The sequence below is a fragment of the Neoarius graeffei genome, chromosome 9 (assembly GCF_027579695.1).
Source record: "Neoarius graeffei isolate fNeoGra1 chromosome 9, fNeoGra1.pri, whole genome shotgun sequence".
In the NCBI taxonomy this organism is placed as follows: domain Eukaryota; kingdom Metazoa; phylum Chordata; class Actinopteri; order Siluriformes; family Ariidae; genus Neoarius; species Neoarius graeffei.
In genome coordinates this window covers 13,167,470-13,178,895 of record NC_083577.1, presented here as the reverse complement: position 1 = coordinate 13,178,895, position 11,426 = coordinate 13,167,470, and positions in this window count along the sequence as shown.

Below are 11,426 nucleotides of genomic sequence, written 5' to 3'. Positions count from 1 at the left end.
TCAAGACGAATGGCACGGGAAGTCAGTGTTTTGAGGTCACTTGGGCATCCGATAGAGGCCAGACCGTCCTTGATGGGGTCAGACAGACCATGGTGGAAGGCTGAAACCAGGGCAGTCTCATTCCATCCACTGACTGCTGCGAGCGTCCGGAGCTAGATGGCGTAGTCTGCAACGCTTCCTCCTTGCCGGATGGACATGAGCTTTCTGGCTGCGTCTTTACTGGTGTCTGCCTGATCGAAGACGCAAAGCATCTCCTCCATAAACAGCTTGAAATCAGAGCACTCGGATCCCTGTCTCTGCCAGATAGCTGTTGCCCAAGCTCGTGCCTTACCAGCTAACAAGGTTATCACAAAGGCAATCTATAGTGTAGGTGGTAGGCTGGAGCTCAAAGGTGAGTTGGCACTGGGTAAGGAACTCCTGGCACTCACCGTGCTTGCCGTCATACCTCTGTGGTGTGGGAAGGCTGGGTTCACAAGGTGAAGAAAGCAGCATGGCAGGAGGCACTGGAGCGGGAGCAGATGGTGGAGCAGGATATGCGGGCAGAGGAGTCAGCTGTGCCAGGGTTTTCCCAATCTGCTGAAGCAGTACCTCGTGGCGAGCAAGGGCCTCACGTTGGCTTGCAAGCGTTCGTCCATGGTCGTTCCGAAGCGTGTCGGAGCTGCCATAATTCCCTGAAGGTTGGCCGGGTAGACAGTTGAAGCAGCCTCTGCTGAATCAGTCATGACGGAGTCTTTCTGTTAGGGTTTTGCTGGGATTCGAACCCGGGTCACTGGTGTAGTGATCCAGCAAACCCCCACTAGGCCACCAGGGGAATGACTCAAGTGCAGAGGCGTGAGGCGAAAGTAGAATAGAAAAAAGCAGTTTATTTACAAATGCAAAAAATCCAAAAATCCAAAGTAAAAAAATAACACAAGTAAAATCCAATGCTCAGAAGATAAAGGGAAAAATAAAATATCCAACAGTTCAAAGTCCAAAAAAAAGGAAAGGCAAAAATGCAGAACGCTCAGAAGATCCAAAAAGTGCAAAGTCCAAAGAAAGCAAAAAATATCAAAAACACAAGGGCACAGGCAAGGTACATGGGACAGAGGAAACTAGCACTAGACAGCATAGCATAAAGACTCCGTGACTAGGGACCAAACAGAGGGAGTATAAATATACAAAATAAATTGAACACAGGTGACGATAATGAGGACTAGGCGGGGCACAAGAAAAACAAAAGGCACATGGTAGTCAAAACAAACACAGAACACAGAAGCAGTGTGCCTCACAGAAGCCTCTAGAGGCCAAAGCGAACATGACAAGAAAAACAGAACAGCGGCCTCTAGAGGCCAAGACAGTCCCCAGTCCTAACACTTCTAGCTGCATGTGGTCCTAGTACAAGTACTTCAGTCTTGTCAGAGTTAAGCAGAAGGAAATTAATAAGCATCCAGTGTCTAATGTCCTTTACACATTCCTCAGTTCTTTTAAGCTGGTGTCTCTCATCTGGTTTTGCAGAAACATACAACTGTGTGTCATCAGCACAACAGTGGAAACTAATACAATGTTTACGAATAATATCACCCAGAGGTAACATATATAAAGAAAAAAGCAGTGGACCCAAGACAGAACCTTGTGGAACACCAAACTTTACCTCAGTATGTCTAGGAAAATCACCATTTACATCAACATACTGATAGCGATCAGTTAAATAAGACCTGAGCCAGGAGAGGGCCGTTCCCTTAACTCCCACAACATTTTCTAGTCTATCCAGAAGAATGGAATGATCAATAGTATCAAATGTTGCACTAAAGTCAAGCAACACAAGCAGCGAGACACAGCCCTGATCAGAGGCCAACAGTAGATTGTTTACTACTTTAACCAGAGCTGTCTCTGTGCTATGATGAGGTCTAAATCCTGACTGATACATTTCATGGATGTTATTCCTATGTAAATATGAGCATAACTGCTGTGCCACAGCTTTTTCAAGGATCTTGGAGATAAAGGGGAGGTTTGATATTGGCCGATAACTGGACAGCTGACAGGGATCAAGGTCAGGTTTTTTAATCTTAGAAATAAGTCGTTGACCGGGAAATATGACCAACCCTGATTTAAGAGTACTTATCAATATACTTGCACACCATTTAAACTAAAATCATGTAGTTAAAACAGGCAGTCATGCCCATTTTGCCAATTTGTGCAAGTATGTGTGACGTGTAGATAATCTACAATGTCAATGGTGCTTAGCCTTAGGTAAATGAAATAACTACTGACCAAACTACAACCCCGATTCCAAAAAAGTTAGGACAAAGTACAAATTGTAAATAAAAACGGAATGCAATGATGTGGAAGTTTCAAAATTCCATATTTTATTCAGAATAGAACATAGATGACATATCAAATGTTTAAACTGAGAAAATGCATCATTTAAAGAGAAAAATTTGGTGATTTTAAATTTCATGACAACAACACATCTCAAAAAAGTTGGGACAAGGCCATGTTTACCACTGTGAGCAGGGTTTCCCATACATAGACCATTGTGTGGCGCAGCGCCACACAATGGATTCCTAGCGCCACACAATCAGACTTGCGATTTTGAAAAAAAAAATCCGTTGCATATCGTTCCATTCATTCATAGTGCTCTTTCTTCTCGTTCACGCGCGCGTGCACACACAGAGACAGACAGAGAGGCGTGCTAATTAAAAAGTTCCAGGGATGAGAATTTTCCGCCGATCAGCGGATTTCCGACTTTTTCAGACCAAAATGATTGTTTGTGAGATCGATGTAAATCCATTGAGAAATTTTCGGGGGTGGGATGGTTAACGATCTGTGGTCACCTTATAATGCAGACATCCCAAGTCTCCCGGAAGTTCCGGGAGTCTCCCGCATATTGGTCGTGGCTCCCTGATGCCCGCACATTGGAGAATATCTCCCGGAGTCTAGAGCAAGCGAGCAAGCACGTGCACGCGAAACATTAATGTCTGCATCGCGCATATGACGGAGTGCACGAGGGAGCGCGCGAGAGAGCGCATGCTAGACAAAGAGCATCCTGATTGGGTTACTCAGCAAAATAAGCCAATCAGCTTTCAGTGTGGGCGGGCTTTTATCTCTTTTCTCGAGGACCGGAGTTTTCAGTTGAGTCAGTGCAGCCTACAGGATCGCCATGGCAGAGAAAGAGCGCGCGCCCCAAAAAAACAAAGTACAAAACCCACTTCACCTCAGATTACACAGAAGAATCTCCCTGTCTAATAATCTCCCTGTCTAATAAGGGTCAACAATAATGACAGTTTCGCACGATGTACTGTTTGCAGCAGTGATTTCAGCATTGCCCATGGTGGCTTAAATGATTGTAAAGGACATGTTGAGTTGAGGAGTGTCATTTCATGTGCATTATATTTAGGTCTACAACAGGCTGGCATGAAAAGACCAAACTTATTGAAGATTTCTGTAAAGTAACAATGTATGAATATACATCATATATATCACATATATATCAAATACACATCATACATAAGTGTGTTTCTTTTATAAATGGGGTTAGCTTATCTAATGTAGCATGTTGGGGAGAATCATAGTATCATATCTATATTTCTGATAAAATTTTAGGTATGATACCATGTGTATAACTCTCCTACTTATTGCTCATTTCATGGGGGGGAGGGGGGGGGGGGATTGCTGGCATGTGCCGCGTGGGAGCGTCTGCCCAAATTTTTTAGGCCGAGATGAACTTATAGTTTTTGATTTTAAAAAAATTTCCAATATGTAATGCCAATTGTACATGCCTGTTCTTTAATTCAAAATCACCATCTTGATCTTCAGATTGACCATATGGTATATGTATTACATTACACAACATCCTGTCCAGATAAAACCTAGTTAGTACACACAACAGTTGAAAGGGAAGTGATAAGTGATGTTGAATGTTGCCTGCTTAATATGCAAGACCTCCTGCTACCATGATAACATCAGAAGAAAGCTTAAGAGAATTATATGATAGAACTTTTCTCTGGTTTGCACTTCATTTTAAAGGATTAGAGTATTCAAAGACATGAATAGCAAAGACATGCCTGCTTAATATGCAAGACCTCCTGCTACCATGATAACATCAGAAGAAAGCTTAAGAGAATTATATGATAGAACTTTTCTCTGGTTTGCACTTCATTTTAAAGGATTAGAGTATTCAAAGACATGAATAGCAAAAATGCAGAAATATAATACTGTAGAGCTTGTTTATATTAAAAGGTGCATTGATTTTTTGAAATCATCAAATGTGAATTGATTAAAAACAAGTCTCTTGTACCATATTAATCATTTTCACCTGGTAGTCCACCAAGAAGGGGAATTTATTTCCAAATAAATTGCAACTTTTTGCTAATAAAATTAATGGTTTTGGGGTAAAAAAAAAAAAGCCAAAAATCGTTAGCTCCCTGCCCCTGGGCCCCACTGGGTGCCTGCAGCCCCCAAACCCCCGGCTTTTTTCAGACTTTTTAAATATTTTTCATTCTCATCCCTGAATAACACAGCCTTCCCGATTCGTCTTCCGACCCCTTATTTTAAAAGGTAGCCTACGTCGTGCTCGTGATGAGCTTTATCATAGCCTTCTTGGCTTACAGGAAACGGACATCCCTGAGTCAGGCTATAAACCAATTTTGATGCATACAGTAGCAGCTTGACGCGAGGAACCGGCCTTATTGCATTATCCTGTTTATCCCGCTTCAGCATTCATGCAAGTTATTAATAATGGCTTGACATTCACAATAAATAAGGCTTTCCCACTAGCCTAAATAAAAATGTTATACTTGCGGGGATGCCTAGCTGATGCTATCTGAAGCATAAAATCTGAATATTTTAAGAAACATCTTTATTAGCTTTATTGGCGAAGTAGATAAACCATCACTGCACTGGATTTCTCAGCTATGAATAGGGTAAGCACATAGAAATTCAGTATTCCTTTGTATTTTTTTTTTGATGTAATGGAAATTTTTAGTGCTTTGATGAAGAAAATGTACTTTTTTATCCATAGATTAAAACAGACTTCAGGAATAGGCTCCAAGGGGAACACCTGGCAGCCTGCTTACGAATCTCCATAAATGGTCCCAAACCCAATGTTTACGACATTGTTACGATATTGTTACGATAGGGCACTTGAGTTTTTTTTTTCAGGAAGCCACGCAGAATTAAATGTTCTGATAGGGCATGCAGGCTTTGCACCAATTAGGGTAATGCTTTTTCATTGTTAGTTGCCTTGGTGTTACCTTAAGTGGTTTCTTACATCTAATTATGATATTTTATTATTATTTTGTTGTTACATTATACTTTATTTCATTTTAGTATTGGTTGAGGTAAGTGTTGAGTTCAATATTTAAAATAAAAACCTCCAGCTTGTTTTTTGCAATTTATTCCTTGAATGTCAACTAAAGAATGATTGAAAGATTGCCACCAAAAAGGCAAAAAACTAAGGTAAAAACTAAACTTTGACTTCAATTTTGGTGAGTAATTTTCATAAATTTAAAAAGACAGGTTTTCCACCAACATCAAGCCCAGCAAACTAATGGCCTGCCCTGTAATGTAAAGTTGGGTCGAGGAATGAAACCAGGCAGGGTTCTGGTAAAAATTGTTTTAGCTGTTAAAGAACTTAAAAGAATTTAGATTGAACTGAATAATCTCAAATGCTTCTTGTAGCTTTAAAATAGTCCCAGCAGGTGACTCTGAAGAAAAATACTGTGTGTTTGAACACCACCCACTGTAAACACTTTGCATACACCCCAATGACCGACACCACCGCGCACGATTCCCTCATTGGCACAGTGGAGCACCACAAATTGCTACCTGGTCTGTGGGAAACACTGGTGAGACATCCCCTTTTCTCTTTACAACAGTCTGTAAACATCTGGGGACTGAGGAGACAAGTTGCTCAAGTTAGGGATAGGAATGTTAACCCATTCTTGTCTAATGTAGGATTCTAGTTGCTCAACTGTCTTAGGTCTTTTTTGTCGTATCTTCCATTTTATGATGCGCCAAATGTTTTCTATGGGTGAAAGATCTGGACTGCAGGCTGGCCAGTTCAGTACCCGGACCCTTCTTCTACGCAGCCATGATGCTGTAATTGATGCAGGTTTGGCATTGTCATGTTGGAAAATGCAAGGTCTTCCCTGAAAGAGATGTCGTCTGGATGGGAGCATATGTTGCTCTAGAACCTGGATATACCTTTCAGCATTGATGGTGTCTTTCCAGATGTGTAAGCTGCCCATGCCACACGCACTAATGCAACCCCATACCATCAGAGATGCAGGCTTCTGAACTGAGCACTGATAACAACTTGGGTCGTCCTTCTCCTCTTTAGTCCCAATGACACGGCGTCCCTGATTTCCATAAAGAACTTCAAATTTTGATTCGTCTGACCACAGAACAGTTTTCCACTTTGCCAAAGTCCATTTTAAATGAGCCTTGGCCCAGAGAAGACGTCTGTGCTTCTGGATCATGTTTAGATACGGCTTCTTCTTTGAACTATAGAGTTTTAGCTGGCAACGGCAGATGGCACGGTGAATTGTGTTCACAGATAATGTTCTCTGGAAATATTCCTGAGCCTATTTTGTGATTTCCAATACAGAAGCATGCCTGTATGTGATGCAGTGCCGTCTTAGGGCCTCTGCATGCTCTTGCGACAAGGCTTTCGCAGATAGCTTTTCGCAGACAGTTGTAATTTATCGTTGAGCGGGGAGTAATAGGCGTGCGCGATGTTATTCACCGCCACAACGCAAGGGGGCGCGAAGTCGCGAAATCGCTAGGAGTAGTTGGTGGGTGTGGTTAGTGGAGTGTTTATCCTCCGGTTACTTATAATGACTAGAACTGGAGTCGTATAGATGTATGTACTTCCTCACTTCCTCGATCAACCGCTCTTCGTGCTGCTCCATCTTCGCTCGTGTTTTTAAAAATGGCGGTCGTGAAAACAAACCAAACCGGGAAAGTAGGGAAGCGGAAGTGCGTGTACAGCGGATGTAGAGTGGACCAATCAGAGCCCTCTTGTGTGCGACGCTGTCTGCGAGGCTTCTGTGGTGGTCACAATTTTTGGGAGGTGCGCGCAGAGCATCTGCGAAGGTGGGGAAGCTATGCAGACGCTATCTGCGACGCCATCTGCGAGGACTGGGTTGTCAGCATAAATTGGCCTTAAGGGCCCGAAGATCACGGGCACCCAGTATGGTTTTCCGGCCTTGACCCTTACGCACAGAGATTCTTCCAATCTTTTGATGATATTATGCACTGTAAATGATGATATGTTCAAATTCTTTGCAATTTTACACTGTCGAACTCCTTTCTGATATTGCTCCACTTGTCGGCGCAGAATTAAGGGGATTGGTGATCCTCTTCCCATCTTTACTTCTGAGAGCCGCTGCCACTCCAAGATGCTCTTTTTATACCCAGTCATGTTAATGACCTATTGCCAACTGACCTAATGAGTTGCAGTTTGGTCCTCCAGCCAGGGGCGTCAGAAGCATTTTTAATGTGGGGGGGACACACTGGCGGGGGGGTCCTCCGCCAGAAAATTTTTAATTAATTAGAGGCCATTTCCTGCATTCTGGTGTATTTTTAACAGGTTGTTAAACACCTAATTTTACCTACAAAAGTCACTTAATTCAATGACTATTTTAGAGACTCAACAATAAGTCCTCATTCAACTAGTCCATATATTCATCAGCCTGTTTTTAAACCCACCGCTACGCCTAAGATAATGAGATGAATGTGACACAATTTATCACCAGCAATGACTTAATGGGTGCATTTTACTTTTTATTTTGTGTTTTCTATTTAGTTTTAGATGTAACACAACATGCCACTGGGCCAAGCAATAGTGACACTCAACTGTATGTTTAAGAATATTCATAATTTCACACAATGACCAGGCATGACATGGCATCATGCAAACTTCATAACACAAAATCACACTGTGTCAAGCAACGGTGACACATAAAAAATAACTTCACACAATGAACAGGTGCAATTTTGTTCACCACCAACAGTGACTTTAGTGGGTGCATTTTACTTTTTTCCGATTTAGTGATACTCATAACAAAAATGGCATGGCATCATACAGTCTTCATAACACAAAATTACACTGGGTCAAGCAATGACACATAAAAGATAACTTCACACAATGAACAAGTGCAGTTTTGTCAACCTACATGCAATGGTGGTACTACAGTAGCATTTACAGATCAGTATAACAAATAGATTTATAGATATAACTCCTTCTTACATTGGTGCCACCACAATTTCTACCACTTCATAACTTTTATCCCCCTTTCCTTCACAATCCACCTGGAATAACATCCATCTCTCTGCTTTCCTTTCTACTATTCCTTCCCCATACACTGGTTTCCCATGTTACTTTCCAGAAAACTGGCAAAGACCAGACAAAACAAGGAATCAATAAATATCATCAGAGCAGACTTGACCTCATTCTTGGCATTACAATAAGGTCGGCCTACTGGGTTTGAATTAAATGATAGCTAACATTAAGCTAGCTGATACATCTCCTAACATTGACTAGCCAGCTAACTGCACTAACTTTTCCATTGGGACAAAAAAACCTGTCCTGTGGGGATATTTTGACTGACTTTCCGCTTCTTTGTAAAGAATGTCCTTATGTCCATTGTGTCTGGGGAGGAGCAAATACTGCAAACAATTCATCATCAACCAAGAATACCCCATTAGGCTAAGCTTATTTCACTGTTTAGTTGAATATTAATTTAACGTATCCTAGGGTTAATTTTGAGGGCATATAACAAAAGAATAAGGTTTTAGCAAAAGCTAGACATTGTGAGGTTGCAATGGGGCTGACGTCACCTCCTCCACTTTCGAGCAGCTGCACCAACACTTCTCTGCTCGCGCTGAGATTCACTCGCGCGCGGTGAGCTGTTGTAGGGAACGCCCGGAAAACCCGGAGTGTATTTTCAGTGGTCTGTGTATTCTCTTATCGATCAAGTGGAATGGATTCTTTCACGAAGCAATAGAAACGGCGCCGGGTGAACTAATATTTTATGTTAAATGTGGGGGGGTCCAAACGAAGAATTATGAAATGTGAGGGGGACACGCCCCCTTCACATTCAATGGTGGCGACGCCCATGCCTCCAGCTGTTCCTTTTTTGTACCTTTAACTTTTCCAGCCTCTTATTGCCCCTGTCCCAACTTTTTTGACATGTGTTGCTGTCATGAAATTTCAAATGAGCCAATATTTGGCATGAAATTTAAAAATGTCTCACGTTCGACATTTGATATGTTGTCTATGTTCTATTGTGAATACAATATCAGTTTTTGAGATTTGCAAATTATTGCATTCCATTTTTATTTACAATTTGTACTTTGTCCCAACTTTTTTGGAATGGGGGTTGTAGAACAATATCTTTTTTTTTTTTTTGCATCCCTCACTGCCATTTTTGCCTATGGTTATGGCCCTTCATTCTTTTAGGCTACTGAGGCTAATTTACTCACTTCATTTTTCTTTTTGAATTTGAGCCATTGAGCTTGAGCTCTCATATTCAATATCAAATAATATCTTGATATTGTCTTGGCTTTGATCTAGTCTGGGACATTTCCATGGAAAATCTGACACAGTCACAGCGTTCATCCCAGATATCAATGTCAGATTTTCAACAAAAACAGACAAGACAATGAGAGATTTTCTACTGTTTTTTTTCTTTCGCTCTTGCAGACCATCATAAAATGCTGTAGGGGGTCCACGCAAATGGCGCTGTGCACACACGTGTAAAAATGATCACACACTATCAATACTTACAGGCAGGGCTCTCAAGTCTCATGCATTGAGCATGACAGTCACGCTTTTCGGTCTTTTGTCACGCACTCCTAGCCTAGGCCCGCCCATCCTAAGCGTGACGCAACACGAGGGCCTGTTGCGAGCTTAGTCTGGCCAGGCAGGCTATCTCCAGCTCTTCCAAGCTCCGGAAAAATCGGGAGCCAATCAACTTTGAGCATCTCCAACGGCCCTGGGTAGAGGCGTGTTCAAGGCAGTGACATAGTAGAACTGCGACCAGAAGCCATAGATTGTTTACAGAATCATGCTGTATTGAAAGCATTCAACGGGAAGTTCTCATTGAAAACGGAGCAAAGAGCAGCCCTGGAGGTATTTATTGAAAGGAAGGACGTTTTCGCCTTGCTCCCGACCGGCTTCGGTAAGAGTTTAATCTACTAGTTAGCCCCGCTAGTAGCCAAATCAATGGGGCTCAGCGAGAATCCTATTGTCGCGTCACATACGTCAGAGGAAAGAGTGATGTGATTGGTTTAAGCTTCGTCACAGCCTTTTCTGGCTTCGACCAGTAGCAAACTGAGGCATTTCAGGGAGGCGGGTCAACCACGGGCTCTGGGAAACGGTTGGGCTTAATATCTTGGCCAGACCAATAGCTCATAGAGCTTTGCAGTCGCGTTAGCCAGACTAACGCACTCCCGCCACACATTGTATTTCTCACGCTGAAAAAATTATAATATAAATTTCTCTGGTGCGCTGCTATCGCTATGGAAACGGCAGGAAACAAACACGTCTCCCATGAGTCGAGCCTGCCACTTACCAGCCAATCAAAAAAAGGAAAGGGGCGGGGCTACACAATAGTCAATCAGAAGCACTATTGTATCTGGGTCGATAACGCAACAACCAGTGAAAAAAGCATTGTTATCCCGGGAATTGTTCATGTGATTCTGCTACAACCATCTTCTGAAAGTTTTGTTCAGTGGACACTAGAGATGGGATTTATGGCTCTTTGATGGGATCCGCATCTTTGTGATCCGTTCTTTGAAAAGAGCCGTTCAAAAGACTGGCTCATTTGGCTCTTTTTAAATATTTATTCAGTTTTAAGAAGACAGCGTCTAAAGAAGCCAGATCCCTCTGCTTAGACAGTGACATCAATATTTCTGGACATACCTTTTATATAAAGCAACCTAGACTTACATTATTGTAACCCCTAAATGCTCATAAATAACCATTAAAAAACAATGAGGACTTCAATGAATGTCCATGCAGAACGGCTTTTCTGTAAAAAAAAAAAGAACCCACTCAAGAACATAGTTATCAAGAACGCAAGAATATTTTATAGAAAAACACTTGTTTTACAAAAATATTTAAGTCTGAGATACAAAATAGATACAACTACAATAAATATAACTCAAGAACTAGTTATCACACAAGAACATTTTAATAGAAAAAAAACAAACTTTCTATATTAAAAATATTGAAATTGTAACAAAAATAGATACAACTAAACAGTCAGATAAATAGATAAAGTTATAACAAGAACACAAGATTATTTTAATAGGAAAAACAAACTATTAATGCAAAAAAATATTATTATTAGAAAACTGCAACTGAACTGACGGTCTCTCCCACTGGCTCTCACACGTTTTTTTTTTTTTGGGGGGGGGGGGGGGGGGGTACACGTGAAGAC